The following is a 22,479-nucleotide window of genomic DNA, read 5'->3' on the forward strand; positions in this document are numbered from 1 at the left end:
TTTGTGCAAATATTATTTCTATAAAACCTACATGCTGCTGCAGTCCGTCCAGTAGAAGACTGGACTGAGCCGTCGGTGTAGACACAGTGCTCGTGAGATCTTAAATTCTCGATGGAGGAGGCAATTGTTTCAAGTGTGACAGCTTTGAGAAGAGCAAGATTCTCATTATCTTTCTTGGTGACAGGTGTGTATGATACTTGAATGGTGGGGTACAGATAAAGAGGAATATCAGAGACAGGTAGATTGCACTTAAAAGGAATGTTAAGTTTAATGAGATTGTAGGCATTGTTATACCTTTATAACATTTATCGTCAACGCCATTTATCATAAAAGGAGTGAGTTGGTATGTCGGCACCAGTCAATAGGGTGTTAACAGCACTAAATAATTTGTGTCTGAGCAATGCAGGAGATGTAGGGTCTCTCATGACTTTAAGGCAAAAGGTGGTGTTGACTTGCATGATTCTCTCTAGTATGGTTGGAAGCTTCAGTTCTTCCCTCATGTTGATGATTCTTGTGCATCTTGGAGCACCAAGAATTATCCTCATGGCTTCATTCTGTACTACTTCAAGTTTGTCCAACACAGAGGAGGGGAAATTAATTGAGTGCAAAGCATTATAATCAACGAGAGATCTAACAAACGTCATATAGAATAGTCTAGCATATTTAATATTGATACCAATATTCTTACCAGTTAGTGTTCTCAATGGTTTTAGTCTTTCTTTTAACCTACGGTGTAGATCATTTACAATGTCACTGTTAATACCAACTCCAAGGTATTTGTGCTGCCTACACGTTTCAATGTTCTGGTTGTTGACCTTGAAAGTTATAGGGACATGTTTTCTCTTGGGGATGGAGAACTCATGATTTAGTTATAGAGATAACAAGACCACATTCAATGTTTTTAGCAGCGAGTGAATCAAGTAGAGCTTGAAGTCTAGTTTGGGAATTTGCAACAATGCATATGTCATCGGTATAACAAATGACGGCTTCGTCAGGTAGTGTGGGAATATCAATTGTTAATTTGTGCATCAGAACATTGAACAGTGTAGGACTTAGCACTCCACCCTGGGGTGTACCCAACTCAAAGGGTGCACAATATTTACTTTTGACCCCCTTGAAAAGGACTGAGGCGGTTCTGTTACTCAGGTAACCCCTGAGCCATGTCAACAGTCTTCCCTTAACTCCAAAAGAGGCTAGTTGTTCTAAGAATATTTCTCTGTTTGCTGTATCAAAAGCAGTTTGGAGATCAATAAATGCCGCCTGAGAGTTTGGTCCCCCTCTGATAAAATACTCAGCAAAGCAAGTTTGTGTGCTTCTTCCAGGAAGGAAACCATACAGGTTAGGAGCAAGGTGGGGCTTGATTTGAAACATTAGTCTGTCGAGAATAATTCTCTCAAGAACTTTACACATGCACGACGTCAGAGAAATGGGTCTGAATTTTTGTGAATTAGGCTTGGGTATGGGTATTATGAGTCCCTGTGTCCAGCGGTCAGGTAAGACACCCTGCCTTAGACTTTGATTAAACAATTCTAGCAAAGGGCTATTTGGCAGCTCAGCAAGTACTCTCATGGTGTTGTATGTGATGCCATCCTCTCCAGGAGAGGTAGCCTTACCTTTCTTGAGTGCATTTTTAATATGAAAGGGGGTTATGCCATAGTTATCATCAGGCCCTATTTCACTACACGCAATTTCAATATTGAAGTTACGATAAATTTTGGTACTAGCCAGATGGTATTGTACATCTAGGGGCAGGCTGCTTATACTAGCAGTGCTTGCATATTGCTGAAGCAGCATGTCGGCATAGTCTACAGGTGAATGGTGATCAAGTTGACGACTGCTAGGAGAGAAATCTTTTTAATTTTATTCTACATTTGGGATGAGGATGTTGCATGATTGATGCCTTGCAGAAACTGTTCCCAGTGCTGGTTATACACCTGTTCCTTTAGCTCTCTAAACTCTCGGCTGGCTTTAAGAAATATGTTGAGGGTGTCAGCTGTTTTATGTGTTTTATACTGCTCAGCTAGGAATAGAACTCTGTCATGCAGGGGCATAAGGCGTGAGTCAGTGAACCACCTCTGTCCCTTCCTCACTGTTTTGGGTCTTGTGGATTTTACAACATTGTCATAAAAAGCGGTTACTTCAGTGACCAGGTCCTCATATAATGCATTGACGGTAGTAAAGCAGTAAGTGTTATACCATTCAGAAATGCGGATTTTGAAGTGCATGTGTAAATTTTCAGGGGATATTAATTATTTTTTTTCAAAGCTTAGGGGTTTGACATTATTGATAGTGTATGAACTGAATATGGCAAAGTGATCACTAACTAATTCATGAACAATTGATCCTCCGACATCATTATCAATGAGACCGTGACCAATGACATAATCAAGCCTGCCACCCATGAGGTGTGTGACGTTAGAGGAGTCAAAGTTGAACACGGACATGTTATTATCTCTTAAGTATTTTACAAAGACTCTGCCATGCCTGTTTGTTTTGGTGTCACCCAGGCTAGTGTGTCTAGCATTAAAATCACCCATTACAATGGTTTGAGAGCTGCTGGTAATTTTTGGAAGAGAAGCCTCCACCATTTGATCGCACCTTACATATACATTAACTAAGTTAATAAACCCGGTCGCTGTAGCAATCTGAAACTGCTGATAATATGAGTCGTCACTTTTGTGGTTTTTAACATGTTTACACACTAGGGGACTTTTAACATACGTCAAGATACCGACATCATGTGAACCAACATTTGAGAAAGCTACATAACCTGAGAGTTTGGGTGGCGTATTATTTTTTGTGTTTGCAGTGTATGGTTCCTGCAGGCACAGTACATCAATGTTGTTGGCACCAGCGTACATCATTAGATCAAACAGCCTCCTTCACACGCTTCTCACATTCCACGTGAGAAACTTAAGAGTGAGTTGGTCGTGGGTAATGGTGTTCATAAACCTGACGAAGAGAAGTGTTCACAAGGTTCACAAGTTGTAGACTATTGCTTACAAGTGACAATTGTTCACAGTCATCAATGGCAAAGAGTTCTCTCATCTGTTTCAAGGTCAGCTGGTTGCCTGTACCTTTCCTAGCTTCTACAATTTCTTGTTCATCAGATTTCATAGGGACACAAGCGGTATTGTTCGGAATGAGTTCTTGAGCGCATTTTCTAAATACAGTTAAGACACTCGGGTTTTCATATGTTTCACTCGCCACAGCGGTACTTACAGCACTGGAGGAGGCGTCAATACTTGCTTGAGACCTGTTAACACTTACAGCACTGAAGGGGGGGGGGTCATTACTTGCTTGAGACGTGTCAACACTTACAACACTGGAAGGGGGGGGGTCAATACTTGCTGGAGACGTGTCAACACTTACATCACTGGAAGGGGGGGGGGGGTCAATACTTGCTGGAGACGTGTCAACACTTACATCACTGGAAGGGGGGGGGTCAATACTTGCTGGAGACGTGTCAACACTTACAACACTGGAAGGGGGGGTCAATACTTGCTGGAGACGTGTCAACACTTACAACACTGGAAGGGGGGGGTCAATACTTGCTGGAGACGTGTCAACACTTACAACACTGGAAGGGGGGGTCAATACTTGCTGGAGACGTGTCAACACTTACAACACTGGAAGGGGGGGGTCAATACTTGCTGGAGACGTGTCAACACTTACATCACTGGAAGGGGGGGTCAATACTTGCTGGAGACGTGTCAACACTTACAACACTGGAAGGGGGGGGTCAATACTTGCTGGAGACGTGTCAACACTTACATCACTGGAAGGGGGGGGTCAATACTTGCTGGAGACGTGTCAACACTTACAACACTGGAAGGGGGGGTCAATACTTGCTGGAGACGTGTCAACACTTACAACACTGGAAGGGGGGGGGGTCAATACTTGCTGGAGACGTGTCAACACTTACATCACTGGAAGGGGGGGGGGTCAATACTTGCTGGAGGCGTGTCAACACTTACAACACTGGAAGGGGGGGTCAATACTTGCTGGAGACGTGTCAACACTTACAAAGGGGGGGGGGTCAATACTTGCTGGAGACGTGTCAACACTTACATCACTGGAAGGCATTTCACTAGAGACTTGGACGTTCACTTCAATCCTCGGGCTGGCGAGATGATCGCTTGAACACTGTCTCAGGTCGTCCATGTTGATCTTAGCATAAATGCTGTTGAGACCATTTTCAATCTTCGTGAGTGTTTCTTGGAGCTTATTGACGGTAATTTCTATTTTACTCATGCGAGCTGGAAGTTCTGACACCTCCCTCTGCAGGCTGGCGTCAGGCTTCCCAGGTAGGCGAGGGAAGGTTGTCAGGCTGTTGGTGTCAGGAACGGTGGTGGGGTCATCCCGGGTGGGGGGGGGGTTGACTGGGGTGGTGGAGGGTTGCCCCACTGTGCTGTGCGGGGGAGGCCGCCTGACACAGTCCTTGTGCCAGGCGATCACACCCTCCCGCAAGCACCTGGAACACTTGTGCTTGGTGGCTGAGGATGAGGTCTCATCGGTCCCAGGGGCGTGGTCTTTATTGGGGCAGTCTTTAGTGAGATGATTGGCTGCACAGGTGCCTGAAGATTGACAGTGCTTGGCTACGTGACCAAAGTGTTGACAGTTAAAACACATGACAGCTGAGGACGCCCAGGGTGTTATGGGGCAGGCTGGCCGGTAGGGGCCTAGGAACGTGTGATGATTGGGGGTCGGTGTCTCATGTTCCCAGACGATGACAATCCTGTTTAGTGGCTTGCCTTCAGACTTGATGCGTCTTGCACTGTACACACCTGGTAGGTCTTTCGCATGGGAGATGTCAAGGTCATGAGGGTAGGATGTGACAAGGTACTCTCTGTACCTCCTGGACCTCTGAGGAGAGTCTGCTTTACTGAATGTGATGCCACCCACTTGACCTTGGAGTAGGGCCGAGATGGTGACTTCATCGGACCTGGCTACAGCTGAAAGTATGTTGAAGAAAACTCAATGGAAAAAACTCTATGGAAAACGAAACCTCCGTTTCGAACTTCACTGGAGTTGTTGGTTGTAATCAATCATACTTATTGAGGGGTATGAAGGGTCATCCACAATATTCCTATACACTCCCATGCAATCACAGTTCATCATAGAAAATTGTTTGAGGCTCAATGCAAACAAATACAATCATCCTGTTTTATAGCTAAAGAAAATAGATGGGGTACCCAGCTGTGCCCGAGTCTCTCTCCCCTTCTCTCATATCTCTTCCCTTATCCCCCTTCCCCCTCCCCCAGCATTTCCCCTTAACTCTTTCCCACTCTCCACCTTTCTCCTTAGCATTCCCCTCTCCCCAAATCTCCCTTCCCTCATTTCTCCCTCTTCTCTTCACCTCTTTTCCTCCCCCTCACCCTCTTCTACCTCCTCCGTCTCCTTTCCTCTCTTTATCTCAGAAAATACATGTCTGTAACCCGAATGTATAAACCGGGAGTAAACATCTAAACTCTGAGGAAAACAAAGATTTTATTTCATACTCCATGAAAATCGCATGTTGGTGATTAAGGTGCCGATATTAGGGTAGGAGGCTCAAGTAGATAAGGAAGTACCTAAGCAATAGGATGCAGAGAGTTACAGTGAGGGGTGAGACCTCAGATTGGCGTGAAGGCACCAGTGGGGTCCCACAGGGCTCTGTACTCGGACCTATCCTGTTTCTGATATACGTAAATGATCTTTCAGAGTGTATAGACTCATTCCTCTCAATGTTTGCTGACGACGCCAAAATTATGAGAAGGATAAAGACAGGACAGCTTGAGGCTTCAAAAAGATCTGGACAAACTAAAAGAGTGATCTAACAAATGGTGGTTTGGGTTTAACCCGAATAAATGTAATGTAATGAAAATAGATATAGGGAACAGAAGGCCAGATACAAGGTACCATTTGGAAGATGAAATCCTTCAAGAATCAGGGAGAGAGAGAGAGAGAAAGATCTGGGGGTTGATATCACGCCAGACCTGTCCCCTGAAGCCCCTATTAAGAGGATAACATCAGCGACAAATGCCAAGTTGGCCAACATAAGAACGGCCTTTAGAAACTTGTGTAAGGAATCATTCAGAATCTCTATACCACATATGTCAGACCAATCCTGAAGTATGCAGCCCCAGCATGGAGTCCATATCTCGTCAGCATAAGACTAACCTGGAAAAGGTTCAAAGGTTTGCCACCAGACTAGTACCCGAACTGAGGGGTATGAGCTATGAGGAGAAATTACGGTAATTAAACCTCACGTCGCTGGAAGAGAGAGAAGAGTTAGGGGTGGGACATGATCACTACATACAAGATTCTCAAAGGAATTGATAGGGTTATCTTGAGATGATTTCGGGGCTTTTTAGTGTCCCCACGGCCCGGTCCTCGACCAGGCCTCTACACCCAGGAAGCAGCCCGTGACAGCTGACTAACTCCCAGGTACCTATTTACTGCTAGGTACCAGGGGCATCAGGGTGAAAGAAACTCTGCCCATTGTTTCTCGCCGGCGGCTGGGATCGAACCCGGGACCACAGGATCACGTGTCCAGTGTTCTGTCCGCTCAACCGCCTGCTCTATTTTTAGCATATATACATTGTCTACAGTCCTCCATGGACAGGGCTAGGGATCTGTTGAACATATAGTTCAGTGATGTATTGAACAATCAACCACAGAAGGTGAGTGTATAGTGCTTTTAAAATGTTCCCGACTCCCCCGGCCCTCCTCCTGCCCTCCCCTCAGCCTCCCTCCTCCTGCCCTCCCCTCAGCCTCCCTCCTCCTGCTCTCCCCTCAGCCTCCCTCCCCTCAGCCTCCCTCCTCCTGCCCTCCCCTCAGCCTCCCTCCTCCTGCCCTTCCCTCAGCCTCCCTCCCCCATTCCCATCTCTACGTCCTGTTATAATTGAAGTACCCCTCAATTATAGGGGTATAATTATAATAGAGGTCCTCAATTATACATTGAACAACTCTTTCCTTGCATAAAATATAATATTAGGGAGCAATGAAACTACTTTAAGTTCAAGGAAATAATTTATTCTGATGACGAAAGAGTCTTCGGGCATCTCGATCAATATTTCACATTTGGCTACAATTGAAACCATGATAATCGGAGGAGGAAAGGGAGTAATTATAATATTTCTTAAAACATTTAACTTAGACCTATCTCGACCAGCCTATGTTAGTCCCGTACACCAGACCATTTCTGCTACAAACTTTGGTAAGGCAAGTTCCAGGCATGTCGCCTCTAACATCAACAGACATTTTCTCTTATAGTAAAATTATATATATATATATATATATATATATATATATAATATATATATATATAATATATATATATATATATATATATATATATATATATATATATATATATATATATATATATATATATATATATATATATATATATATATATTGTGACGGTAACGCGTTGGTGTTCGGCTGTTCATAGCTAGGGGTATGGCCTCGTCACATAGAATAAAAAAAAATAGAAAATCTGGAACTTCGTCTGTGGTAAGGTAAGGAGAAGAAACACAAAACACAAGTAAATTTTAACAATGAAATTTTAATTACGTTAAATAAACAAAACATGAATAAAATGGACATACAAATTCGTATAATAAAATCAATCAAAATAATAAGAATAATTAAATGGCAAAATGAAAAGTTACGTTAAGACAAGTGAGCAATAACAAGCTGTGCAATATATAATAAAATGAGAGGTGCAGGAATATTGGCTTTAAGCTATCACCTCTCTTAGTACACGTAAGCCAAGCGCTTAGTCTACCAGGAAGAAGTGTTAACCGTATGAAAGCACTGAATATTCTGAGGACTGAGGTCGTGGCGGCCCATGCAGACATCGAGTAGTATGGTGGGTGGAGTGCAGTTGCAGCCAGACCGGCGGCCAATCAGCGAGTAGCCGGCAACAAGACAGGTAGTTTGGCGGTTTGAGGCTGAGCAGGTGTCCCTGGCTGCATACGTTTTGCGCTCTGGCAAACCTTGGAGATGTTGTTGTCGTTGTTGGACATTTCTTCCATAGTAGTTTTATATATTTGTTGTGACGTATTTTTGGAGGGAAGAGCAGGCTCAATCTCTTGAAGGAGATTATCGTCACAACTCTCCCCCGAAGCCTGCGGTTCTGAAAGAAGTACGTCGTTATGTGGTGCAGTAATGGATGGAGTTGCTTCTACTTCATAAACTCTGGAGAGATCATTGGCTAAGATGTTGTCGGAATCTTGGTATAGTGTGTCTCCAGGTTGAATTTCTGCAGTTAGCAAGCCCATAGTAGAAGACGTTGAGATGGGAAGTGGGCGTGCTGCAGGAGGTGTAGGGTAGTGTGGTCCGTGTTGATGGTGGACCGAGCACTTTGCAGGTGTGGAGTGAAGTGCTGGAGCTTCAGGATGATGAAGAGTAGTTCCTTGCCAATTGTTCCGTAGTTCCTTGTAGCAGTAGTCGCTGACAGGTGTGTTCTCCTCGCCTCGTTGCTGCATCACGACACCACCAACGTCGGTACCACTGGCGTCGACATGGAGGATGAAGGGCTTATCTGACGAGGTGAGAGTGGAATTAGAATAGGGCAAAGGAGCACGATTATTATCCTGAAAGTATTTGGGAAGATCATTAAGGATTTCGGAATTAGAAAGCGCCGACTCCTTGTCAGTGCTTTCGGGAGGAGAAGCTGGGAAGGTCTCGCTGTGGATGTAGGGTTCTGTGAAGGTGGAATAATTAATTAGGACAGTGGGAGGAGTACCATTATATTGCTTCAGGAGGTTGACGTGGCACAGCTGGGTCTTCCGCCGCCTATTTGGAGTCTCTATGACGTAGTTGTTGTTATTTCTGCACTCTTTGACGCGGTAGGGTCCTGAAAACCTGTTTTGTAAAGGTGAACCTGGGATAGGGAAGTATGCTAAAATGAAGTCTCCTGGCTTAAATTTTCGTACTTTGCTGGTCTGGTTGTAATGAGTTTTCATCCTCTCCTGGGCTTTCAATAGATTATCATGGGCAAAGCGGTGGACTCTCTCTAGAATGTGTTGAAGGTTTTGAAGAAACTGGGGCACATTCTGATGCTCACTGAAGGTGGCATCTCTGAGAGAGTCTTTGAAAGCCTTAAGGGGAGTACGGCACTTACGGCCGTAGAGCATCTCATAAGGAGATACTCCTAGGGACTCATTGGGGAGACTTCTGTAAATACACATTATAAGGTCAATCTGCTTATCCCAATCCTTAGAGGTTTCACTACAAAACTTTTTCAAGAGTGCTTTGATTGTCTGATGACTACGTTCAAGAGAACCCTGTGAAGCAGGATGATAGGGGCTGGACAATACCTGTTTGATGTTGAACTCCTCCAGTGTCCTTTTGAAGAGATCACTGGTGAAGTTGGTACCACAGTCGCTCTGAATCTCCCTGGGAAATCCGTATTGAGTGAAGATCTTCAATAGATGTTTTATAACCGTAGCAGCCGTGATGTTCTTCACTGGAACTGCTATGGGAAATCTGGTGGTAGGACACAGGATGGTTAGGATGTAGGCGTTACCTGAACTGGTCCGAGGTAAAGGACCAACACAGTCTATTATGAGTCTGTGGAAAGGTTCCGCAGGCACCTGTATGGGAATCAGTGACGCTCTGGGAATGGAGATGTTCGGTTTGCCTGCCATCTGACATGTATGACACTGTTTTACGTACTGTTTGACGTTATTTACCATACCTGGCCAGTAGTAGTCTTGACGAATTCCATGGTAAGTCTTGTTGAAGCCGAAGTGGGAGAGTGCTCCGTGGGCCAGGTGTAGAATAGTGGGCCGCAGGCTGGTAGGAATCACAAGTTGTTCGATGTTGGCCCAATCGTCCTCCTCCTTCAGTTTACTGGGTCTATATCTGCGGTAGAGCAAGTCGTTCTCTAGGAAGAACCCAGGAATACTGTCGGGTTGAGTCTCAGCCTGGAAAAACAATGGTGTTAAAGTAAGATCTTCCCTCTGCAACTTACGGAACTCCAACTTGGTCAGATGCGGGGGTAGTTTCTGAGGGTCTTGAGGGACAGCGGTAGCAGTAGAGTCAGCTGGCTGTGGACGTGCGGCTTGTGCACGGGTGGTCACGAGAACCGGAGGAGAAACTTCATCACTCTCTTGAACCTCTGCTGGAACATACTCTAGAATAGGGTTACTTGGCACAGAATTACACACCTGGGGTTTGTCCATGACGATCAGGTTGGTCGGTTGCAGGTCTTCTGCCAAGTCGTTGCCTAGGAGAAGTTGCACTCCAGGCATGGGAAAAGGCTTTTCCCTGACGGCGACTTGGACTTCTCCGTTCACGTAGGGACAATCCAGGTGGACTCTGGCGAGAGGGTATGGAGTGGTAGCAGTGAGGTCAGTGATGAAGACAGTTTCTCCGGTGTAGACGATGTTGGGCACAGCCGACTTCAAGATGATCGATTGAAGAGCCGCTGTGTCCCTCAAGATCTTCAATTTGAAACGTCCCTCCGGATTTGAACCGTTGGCAGAGACAGTTCCAGTATGCAGGTGGTTACTGAAAAGAGAAAGATCATTAACATTAACACCAACATTCATCACAGGCTTACCGGACTTAGGAGGAGTTGGTTTGGGTTTCTGTGGGTCAGTGGTTCCCTTGTATTGAGACTTACCACACTTGTCTATGGTATGTCCATAGAGTCTACAATACTTGCAGTACAGTTGTGAACCAGCTTGATCGGGGCTCACTTTCTCGTAACTGTACCACAACTTCTTACTGGAGGATGGTTCTGGTGTCAGCCGGTGGATGAGGCTGTAAGTGTCAGCCGACTTAGCACACTTCAGGTAGTCGGTTTCTTCTTTATCTGCTAAGTAGAGACGGACAGGAGGCGGCACACACCTCAAGAATTCTTCAACAAGCATCAGGTTGACGAGTTCTGTAAAAGTAGAGACATGTGCTGCTTCCAGCCATTTCATGAAATATCTCCGTTTTGTGTTAGCAAACTCAAGGAAGGTAGTGGTACTTGCCTTCAGGTGGTCACGGAATTTCCTTCTATAACTTTCAGTAGAGAGGAGGTAGGCGTCCAACACTGCTTGTTTCAGAGTGTGGTAGTCATTCTCAGACGCCAAAGTACTGAGTGTGACTGCAGCTCTACCTGTAAGATGGACTCTGAGAAGTGTGGCCCATTGGTCGACAGGCCAACTGAGTTGATTAGCAAGGGTTTCAAAGGTGGTAAAAAACACATCAACTTCTGCTTCTACAAAGGATGGCATTAACTTACTTGCATGTGATATATTAAAACTGACGGGAAGATTGGCAGTAGCTTGCTGGCGTTGAGTGAAGTGTGAAGTTTCCAAGGCGATTTCGCGTTGACGACACTCTAGAGCCAGAGTCGCTTGTTGCTTGTCATGTTCGCGTTGCATCTCCAACTCGCGTTGTTTGGTTTCAAGCCATACGCGTTCCCGCTCCTGGAGTGTTTCAAGCTGTACGCGTTCCCGCTCCTGGAGTAAGGCAATCTCACGTTCTTGTTCTTCCCTTCGTATGGCAGCAGCTCGTTCTTGTTGTTCGAGGGCTTCCCTTTGCTGTTCGCGTTCAATCTTGGCCAGCTCTAGTTTGAGTTTCAGCGTTGCCAAATCAGTTTTATCTGCAATATAGTAAGTTTCATGAGTTTCAGAGTCTATCTTACCTTGCTCTAAATAGTAATCCAGCAACAGGTTATGTAGGTCATTTTTGTTGGCTTGGTAGGGAACTTCTAGTTGATACTCATGTGCAAGAGTTTGTAATACAGTCCTCTTGGCACGACTTAAAGTCCCTATTTCACCTGCTGGATTTGCACGGAAAGCTTGGAGACGAAACATGGTGAAATTAGCAAATAAATGTATAACGAATATTCAGATATAGTGAATGTCAGAAACAGGACAACGTGGCAACTGGTACCTATCCTGTGGGATCTTTAACAATTAAAGTTAAGTAAAAGATGTTAAATGATTAATTTAAATCAAGGGCGCAGGAAATCTTGTACCCGGTACTCATGTAAGAGGATAAGGGCAAGAAAACCCTACTAACAAATGAAACAAGAGTTTCGAAAACAAATGAAACAGTTAATTGCCTCAAAAGTAAAATTGGTAGTCCAAGGATGTAGGCATACCTTGCCGAGTTTCTATAGGACATAAAGCAAGTTTTTCCTACTGAATTTAATATGATACTTACAGAATTAGCGAACTTTTGTGCTCTGAAAAAGTAAGCTAATTCCCTACCGTTGTATGTATCATCATCTCTGACTGACGTGTAGGGGTGCGAGGTGTCAACTGGTGACGAGAACTGCTGCTGAGGTCCCAATTCAGCAACTAAAGTTCGAGCTAGAGGAACTATGGCCCTCTTTGTCCTCCTACAGTCAGATTGCAGAAGATTGAGTACTCTTGACCCGGGGCAGACCACAGTACCAGGGTACCAATATGATGATCTGTCAAAATGAGAAATATCCAAGGGACAAAGATGGTAAACACGAGTAATAACACGGAGGGAGAGATGACCAATTAAGAGTATGACTGAGGCCTACAGTCACCACGTAATCCAAAGTTGTCTCACCTTCACCATATGTTACTCTCGTAATGCACAATACACTGCACCATATAAAAAATGAAATTGAATATGAAAAATAGTAAAAGCTACGTTAACAAAGTTAAATACGCTTACCATAAATTACCACTTAGCACCAGTACCTGAGTGAAGCTCCCGGACAGGCCCCCATATAATATGTGATGGTAACGCGTTGGTGTTCGGCTGTTCAAAGCTAGGGGTATGGCCTCGTCACATAGAATAAAAAAAAATAGAAAATCTGGAACTTCGTCTGTGGTAAGGTAAGGAGAAGACACACAAAACACAAGTAAATTTTAACAATGAAATTTTAATTACGTTAAATAAACAAAACATGAATAAAATGGACATACAAATTCGTATAATAAAATCAATCAATCAAAATAATAAGAATAATTAAATGGCAAAATGAAAAGTTACGTTAAGACAAGTGAGCAATAACAAGCTGTGCAATATATAATAAAATGAGAGGTGCAGGAATATTGGCTTTAAGCTATCACCTCTCTTAGTACACGTAAGCCAAGCGCTTAGTCTACCAGGAAGAAGTGTTACCCGTATGAAAGCACTGAATATTCTGAGGACTGAGGTCGTGGCGGCCCCAGACATCGAGTAGTATGGTGGGTGGAGTGCAGTTGCAGCCAGACCGGCGGCCAATCAGCGAGTAGCCGGCAACAAGACAGGTAGTTTGGCAGTTTGAGGCTGAGCAGGTGTCCCTGGCTGCATACGTTTTGCGCTCTGGCAAACCTTGGAGATGTTGTTGTCGTTGTTGGACATTTCTTCCATAGTAGTTTTATATATTTGTTGCGACGTATTTTTGGAGGGAAGAGCAGGCTCAATCTCTTGAAGGAGATTATCGTCACAATATATATATATATATATATATATATATATATATATATATATATATATATATATATATAATATATATATATATATATATATATAATATATATATATATATATATATTTATATATATTTAAGTGAAACTGCGATCTTTCAAACCTGTGCCATAATGACGATCTGAAGTATGAAGGTCTTTCAATAGGCGAGACGGCGCGTCAATGCAGGTCCCCCTTTTTGTCAACTGAAAAATCTGCTCTCGTGAATGTCACAGAGAATGTGTGGGAATGTGTGTGCTTTATGTTGCTTTTTAAAATAGTGATATTTGTCAAGATGTAGTTATGTCTGCTCCCATTGATCAAGTAGTGAATTCAAGAAAATAATGAAGTTCATTAATGGGAAACTGCATAATATTTGTTGAGCGTCCGAGCGCCCGGTTATAAACATCTACTTCTCATTTTATATTTAATATGAATGTGCAATGTAAGCTTTATATTAGATTTTCAAATGTGACATTACAAAGATTATTTGGATATATAGACTTTATATAAAGTATAAGCCAAAATGAAACTAAATAATGTTATGCTAAATGCTTTTTCATAAACTTGATGCTTTTTCATCAAGTTTGATCGGGTTATGTGCCTTTTTCGTCATATATGATCGATCCCCCAAGATAAATAATTAAAACACACAAATTTACACTATTAATGCTCACGGATCATCACAACGAATAGGTAACTACTAACCGGCCTGTTAACTACACACCTCCCCATCCTACCAGATGTAGCGATGTTCACAATCAACGGTCAGCAGGCCCGTCGGCCAGCCAGCTAGACGGCCGGTCGGCCAGCCAGCTAGACGGCCGGTCAGCCAGCCAGCTACCGGCCAGGGAGAGTGTCTTAGGGCTTCAGAGAGCATGAGGGAGGGAGAAAAAATAGGAGGAAGTGTTTTGATGGTAGCAGAGAGCAGGAGGGTTAGGCTAGGTTTAGGTTAGGTTAGGTTAAGTTAGGTTTAGCTTTAGGATAGGTTAGGTTAGTTAGATTAGGTCCGGTCAGGTCAGGTTAGGTTCAAGTTCAAGTTCAAGTATGTTTATTGAGATAAGCAATAAATACATCTCAAAGGGATAGAGTAGCTTAGGCTATTTCTACCCCCCTCTACTTCAAGTCCCTCAAGGGGCGCACAAATTCAGTGAGTATAAATAGACAAATAACATTACAAGAATCCCATTTAACATTGCAGGTTTATATAGTAAGTACAGCATATAATTGTTACACTCTCGGGGCAAAATTCTTGTAGCTCCTAAGTATACTCTATCATACCATTATCACACATCCAAACAATTTGATGTGGTACACTATTTATTTCCTTATTTCTGTAGTTATCAATAAGTTGACACACTAATACATAATGTTCTAAGGTGTGGGCGTGCGGCATACTACATAATTTACACTCCTTATCTTTTTCACTGACATCAACACCGTATTGCCAGATATATTTGTATCCTAATCTTAATCTCATGTAAATTGAATCCTTCCAAGTAGACTTTCCTTTACCATAAGTTAGTTAGTTTAGTTCATTTATTATGCACCCCATACCCATCTTGTGGGCGGTAGTGGAAAGGGTTACAGAGGCACATAATGGGCTCAGGGACTGAACCCCACAATTCATTTAGCTAAGCAAGTTACAATCTTGATGAGCTAGTTACAAAATTCAATATAAGTCATCACATCAACAATGGGTTCGAGATCGACCTCAAGTACAGGTTCTAAATTAAGCAACTGACATATGTGGAGAGCTAGTGTCAAAATTTATATGTTTGTCCTGCACACCGCCCCCCATCCATAAGTGAAGGACGAATTTGTATTTATTATTGAATAATTCTTAAGTGTGTTACTACTGTCCACCATTGCCATTCTTTTTATCATTTCTTCACCCTCCTGGATCATCTTGAGTCTTGTTTTTATTTGTTTCAAGGTTAACTGACATACAACATCAACAAGAGTTTTTTCAGTGGCTCTCTTCGCTATGTCATCAACTACCTCATTCAACAGTATTCTCACATGTGAAGGGATCCACATGAATCTTACTTTATACCCAGTTTTTTCTAATTTCTTAACATTTTCTCTACACTCTATCACAATATTCTGATATACTGGGCGTCTGCTATTTAAAGACTCTAACGCTCCTCTGCTGTCAATAAAGAAGCAAGCATTTTTACCAGGTATTTTTACAGGTTAGGTTAGTTTAGGGTTAGGTTAGGTTAAGTTAGGTTAAGCCATCACAGGTTACGTTTGGTTAAGCCAACTTAGGTTTGGTTAGGTTAATTAACGTTTTTACTAATTGGCGTATTTTCGATATAAAAGTCGTAATTTCAAACTGCAGATATGTGCAGCGAGCCAGAATTCGCTTCCAAAATTCCAATCATGAGTCAGATTTGCGATATTTCCCATATTTGGAAAACTGCAGGGAGGGGTTAGGTTAGGTTAGGTTACGGGACGTGAGATGAAGTTCATTGAGGTTCGGTCAGGTCTATAATATGATATAATAACGTTAAATCTAAGATTATGTGTTATTACTTTACCAAATGCACTGGGAAAAATAAATTTGTGAGGACGAGTTGCAAGTTAATGATTTTTGTGATTTATTGAAAAAGAAAGTGCAAATAAATTTTTCATTTTATATTTGAGTGAGAAAATTGGTTTAAAAATATAAATGGTTTGTCATGTAAATTTTTATACATATATAAAATATATATACGCACACACACACACATATATATATATATATATATATATATATATATATATATATATATATATATATATATATATATATATATATATATGTCGTACCTAGTAGCCAGAACTCACTTCTCAGCCTACTATTCAAGGCCCGATTTGCCTAATAAGTCAAGTTTTCCTGAATTAATATATTTACAATAATTTTTTTCTTATGAAATGATAAAGCAACCCTTATCTCTATGTATGACGTCAATTTTTTTTATTGGAGTTAAAATTAACGTAGATATATGACCGAACCTAACCAACCCTACCTAACCTAACCTAACCTATATTTATAGGTAAGGTTAGGTTAGGTAGCCAAAAAAAGCTAGGTTAGGTTAGGTTAGGTAGGTTAGGTAGACGAAAAAACATTAATTCATGAAAACTTGGCTTATTAGTCAAATCGGGCCTTGAATAGTAGGCTGAGAAGTGAGTTCTGGCTATTAGGTACGACATATATATATATATATATATATATATATATATATATATATATATATATATATATATGTCGTACCTAGTAGCCAGAACTCACTTTTTGGCCTACTATGCAAGGCCCGATTTGCCTAATAAGCCAAGTTTTTCTGAATTAATATATTTTTTCAAATTTTTTTCTTATGAAATGATAAAGCTACCCATTTCATTATGTATGAGGTCAATTTTTTTTTATTGGAGTTAAAATTAACGTAGATATATGACCGAACCTAACCAACCCTACCTAACCTAACCTAACCTATCTTTATAGGTTAGGTTTGGTTAGGTAGCCGAAAAAGTTAGGTTAGGTTAGGTTAGGTAGGTTAGGTAGTCGAAAAACAATTAATTCATGAAAACTTGGCTTATTAGGCAAATCGGGCCTTGCATAGTAGGCCAAAAAGTGAGTTCTGGCTACTAGGTACGACATATATATATATATATATATATATATATATATATATATATATATATATATATATATATATATATATATATATATATATATATATATATATATATGTCGTACCTAGTAGCCAGAACTCACTTCTCAGCCTACTATTCAAGGCCCGATTTGCCTAATAAGCCAAGTTTTCCTGAATTAATATATTTACTATAATTTTTTTCTTATGAAATGATAAAGCAACCCTTTTCTCTATGTATGAGGTCAATTTTTTTTTATTGGAGTTAAAATTAACGTAGATATATGATCGAACCTAACCAACCCTACCTAACCTAACCTAACCTATATTTATAGGTAAGGTTAGGTTAGGTAGCCAAAAAAAGCTAGGTTAGGTTAGGTTAGGTAGGTTAGGTAGACGAAAAAACATTAATTCATGAAAACTTGGCTTATTAGGCAAATCGGGCCTTGAATAGTAGGCTGAGAAGTGCGTTCTGGCTATTAGGTACGACATATATATATATATATATATATATATATATATATATATATATATATATAATATAATATATATATAATATATATAATATTTTTATACATTTACTGTTATGAATATGTTTGAGTTTAGTAAAGAAATTGATTTGCTATATAAATTGCGTTTAAAACGGCGTCGGTGATGTAAAATGAACTCTAAATCAATGGTTAAACTATGATCGAGAATCAAGTAATAATAGTTACCCATTGAATGAGTGGTTTTCTGTTATGGAATTACTCGCTCTCCTTGGTGAAGACGAGAGTGAGTGAGAGACGAATATATCACTCGTCATTATTAGTGAGCTTTCAAATGGAGAAATTACATTCATACACATCAAGATAGAGGTTTATCTATTTCATTTACCATTGTTTCAATATACAACACGTAATAAAGACGAAATTCGAGGTGAGATGGCCAGGGAGGAAGGGAGAGAGGTGTTGCTTTAGTGAGGAGATACACAGCAACTCAACGATCATTTGCCACTCCCACGAGCCTAAATTTGAATTCCGTGTCGTAATTAGCTTTGCAATGCTTCATTTACCTCAATACACAACAAAAATGTATATTTATATACTTGAATTAAGCATTCGATGCACACATTCACCTATAATATATATGTCAACTAATCGCCAATTAAACCCCACCTGCACACTCTCTCTATTTCTCGATTTGAAAGCTAGATTCGTAATTAGTTTTGCAATGCTTCATTGACCTCTCTAAACACCATGAATGTATATTTATATACTTGATTTAAGCAATGGATTCACACATTCACGTATAATAACGAATGAATTTGATATAAAATACAGTATAATAAAATAAATAAATAAATAAATGTTTATTTAGGTAAGGTACATACATAAAGAGATTTTACAAAGTTTGTTGGATTAATAGATAGAGCTAGTACATACAATGCCTAAAGACACTATTACGCAAAGCGTTTCGGGCATGGTAAAAGGGGGGGGGGGGGGCTGGCCCGAATACAGTATAGTTTGGCCAGCGACCAGCCAGTGTAAATGTGCGAGCTAGTTTCGTAACAAGCTTTGCAATCTTTATTTACCTAACTAAACACCACGAATGTATATTTATACTTGAATTAAGCAATAGATGCACTCTGCCACATATAATAACAAATCAATTTCACATAAAATGTAGTATTATTACATACAATTACGGCAAGTCATCAGTCGTATCGAATCACTTAGATCTTATGGAATATAAGCTGTTGATTATTAAAATCCCTAAAGTCGTTTTGGAGAGAATGACGTTACGTTAGCTGAGCTGACTTAGCTTAGTACCCATAGCCTTCCAGCACCCATCACGTCCCTAGTTATTCTTACCATAACACACCCCTGATTTACCAATACCAGATACTCCTCTAATATGTAAAGTTAAAAACTTTGTTAATTTACCCTATCTTAATATATTGCAAATTTCAACATGCGACATCTTAAGTCTGTATGGTAAGTTTATAATAGCTAAACTTTGTTGTATAGATATTCTATTATATTACATTTAAAGTAGGGGTACCACCTCTGGTAAAATATTATATTATATATGGCAGGCCCTCCCCCAGAGGGCGTGGCTAGGCCTGGACTCAGGCCAGGGTGAGCCTGGACTCCAGCCAGGGTGGGCCTGGACTCCAGCCAGGGTGGGCCTGGACTCCAGCCAGGGTGGGCCTGGACTCCGGCCAGGGTGGGCCTGGACTCCAGCCAGGGTGGGCCTGGACTCCAGCCAGGGTGGGCCTGGACTCCAGCCAGGGTGGGCCTGGACTCCAGCCAGGGTGGGCCTGGACTCCAGCCAGGGTGGGCCTGGACTCCAGCCAGGGTGGGCCTGGACTCCGGCCAGGGTGGGCCTGGACTCCAGCCAGGGTGGGCCTTGACTCCAGCCAGGGTGGGTCTGGACTCCAGCCAGGGTGGGCCTGGACTCCAGCCAGGGTGGGCCTGGACTCCAGCCAGGGTGGGCCTGGACTCCAGCCAGGGTGGGCCTGGACTCCGGCCAGGGTGGGCCTGGACTCCAGCCAGGGTGGGCCTTGACTCCAGCCAGGGTGGGCCTGGACTCCAGCCAGGGTGGGCCTGGACTCCAGCCAGGGTGGGCCTGGACTCCAGCCAGGGTGGGCCTGGACTCCAGCCAGGGTGGGCCTGGACTCCAGTCAGGGTGGGCCTGGACTCCAGCCAGGGAGGGCCTGGACTCCAGCCAGGGTGGGCCTGGACTCCAGCCAGGGTGGGCCTGGACTCCAGCCAGGGTGGGCCTGGACTCCAGCCAGGGTGGGCCTGGACTCCAGCCAGGGTGGGCCTGGACTCCAGCCAGGGTGGGCCTGGACTCCAGCCAGGGTGGGCCTGGACTCCAGCCAGGGTGGGCCTGGACTCCAGCCAGGGTGGGCCTGGACTCCAGCCAGGGTGGGCCTGGACTCTGGCAGGGTATGGCTATACCTGAACACGGGCCAAGTCTCGCTAGGCCTGGACTCCGGCCTGGCTGGCCTCGGACTCAGGCCTGTCTGGACCTGGACTTGGACAGGACCTGGCTATGCCTGGACTCGGGCCTGGCCTCGCTAGGCCTGGACACGGGCCTGGCTGGGCCTGAACTCGGGCAGGGCCTGGCTATAACTGAACACGGGCTGGGTCTCGCAAGGCCTGGACTCGGGCCTGTCTGGGCCTGAACTCGGGCAGGGCCTGGCTATACCAGGACACGGGCCGGGCCTTGCTAGGCCTGGACACGGGCCTGGCTGCGCTTGGACTCGGGCAGGGTAATAGTCAACAAAATAAAATCCAGCCCATCAACCGTGAAGAGCTCAGTACCCCAGGGTACTGTGCTTGCTCCAGTACTTTTTCTCATCCTCATATCGGATATAGACCAGAACACAACCTATAGCATTGTATCATCCTTTGCAGATGACACTAGGATCTTCATGAGAGTAGGCAACATAGAGGACACGGCGAACCTCCAGTCAGATGTAGATCAGGTCTTTCTATGGGCTACAGAAAATAATATGGTGTTTAACGAAGATAAGTTCCAGCTCATGCGCTATGGAAAAAATGAAAATATAAAAACGGAAACCACGTACAAAACTCAGGCAAATCATGACATAGAACGAAAAGGCAATGTAAAGGATCTGGGTGTACTCATGTCGGAAGACCTTACCTTTAAAGAACACAATAAAGTAGCCGTCACAACTGCAAGAAAAATGACAGGTTGGATAACAAGAACTTTTCACACTAGAGATGCTATACCGATGATGACACTTTTCAAAACGCTTGTGCTCTCTAGAGTGGAGTACTGCTGCACAATGACAGCCCCTTTCAAAGCTGGAGAAATTGCCGACCTGGAGAGCGTGCAGAGATCCTTTACTGCTAGAATTCACTCAGTAAAACACTTAAACTATTGGGACCGACTAAAGAGCCTAAATCTGTACTCCCTTGAGCGCAGGCAGGAGAGATATATAATAATTTACACGTGGAAAATGTTAGAGGGGCTGGTCCCAAACCTGTACACAGAAATAACATCACATGAGACCAGAAGACATGGCAGGATGTGCAGAATACCCCCGTTGAAAAGCGGAGGTGCAACAGGTACTCTGAGAGAGAACTCTATCAACATCAGAGGCCCGAGACTGTTCAACACGCTTCCACTACACATAAGGGGCATAACTGGCCGACCCCTCACAGTGTTCAAGAGAGAACTGGATAAGCACCTCCAAAGGATACCTGATCAACCAGGCTGTGACACATACGTCAGGCTGCGAGCAGCCGCGTCCAACAGCCTGGTTGATCAGTCCAGCAACCAGGAGGCCTGGTCGACGACCGGGCCGCGGGGACGCTAAGCCCCGGAAGCTCCTCAAGTTTACCTCAAGGGTATGGCTATACCTGGACACGGGCTGGGTCTCGCTGTGCCTGGACTCGGGCAGAGCCTGTCAATAACTGGAAACGGGATATGACTCACTAGGCCTGGACTTGGGTACGGCTTAGCTATACTTGAACACAGGCCAGGTGCCGCTAGGCCTGGACTCTAGCATGGCTAGGCCTGGACTCGGGCCTGTCTGGGCCTGGACTCGGGTAGGGCCTAGCTATAACTGGACACGGGTGACACGGGCTAGGTCATCTAGGCCTGGAATCGGGCCTGCCTGTGCCTGGACTCGGGTAGGGCCTAGCAATAGCTAGACACAGGCTGGGTCTCATTAGGCTTGGACTCGGGCAGTCTAGGCCCAGACAGGGCCCAGCCCGTGTCCAATTATAGCCAGGCCCTGCCTAACTCGAGGCCCAGACAGGCCTGAGGAGAATGGGGGAGAGTGGGGGAGAATGGGGGAGGGTGGGGGAGAGTGGGGGAGTATGGGGTAGAATGGGGGAGAGTGGGGAGTATGGGGAAGAATAAGGGAGAATGTGGGAGTATAGGGGAGAATGGGGGAGAGTTGGGGAGTATGGGGGAGAGAGGGGGAGTAAGCAGGAGAGTGGGGGAGAACGGGGCAGAGTGGGGGAGAGTGGAGGAGTATGAAAGAGAGTGGGGGAGTATGGGGGAGTAAGGGGGAGAGTGGGGGAGTATGGGGGAGAGTGGGGGAGAGAGGGGGAGTATGGGGGAGAGTTGGGGAGTATAGGGGAGAGTGGGTGTGTATGGGGGAGTATGGGGGAGAACAGGGGAGAGTGGCCCACTCTCCCCCACTTTCGTCCTTACTCCCCTACGTGTTTGCCAGAATTTGGAGCCAAAAGAATTTGGCACCAAAATATGGCTCAGGTGTTAAATTTGGGATGTTTGTAATATTTCGAAAACTGCAGGGTGGTTTGGGCAAAATGTGACCCACCGGCGCTTTCAGTAATTGGCATATTTTCGGTATAAAAAGTCGGAATTTCAAACTGCGAATACGTGCAGAGAGCCAGAATTTGGCTCCAAAAAATGACTGAGGTGTCGAAAATGA

Source organism: Procambarus clarkii, chromosome 22 (genome assembly GCF_040958095.1).
Source record: "Procambarus clarkii isolate CNS0578487 chromosome 22, FALCON_Pclarkii_2.0, whole genome shotgun sequence".
NCBI classification, from domain to species: domain Eukaryota; kingdom Metazoa; phylum Arthropoda; class Malacostraca; order Decapoda; family Cambaridae; genus Procambarus; species Procambarus clarkii.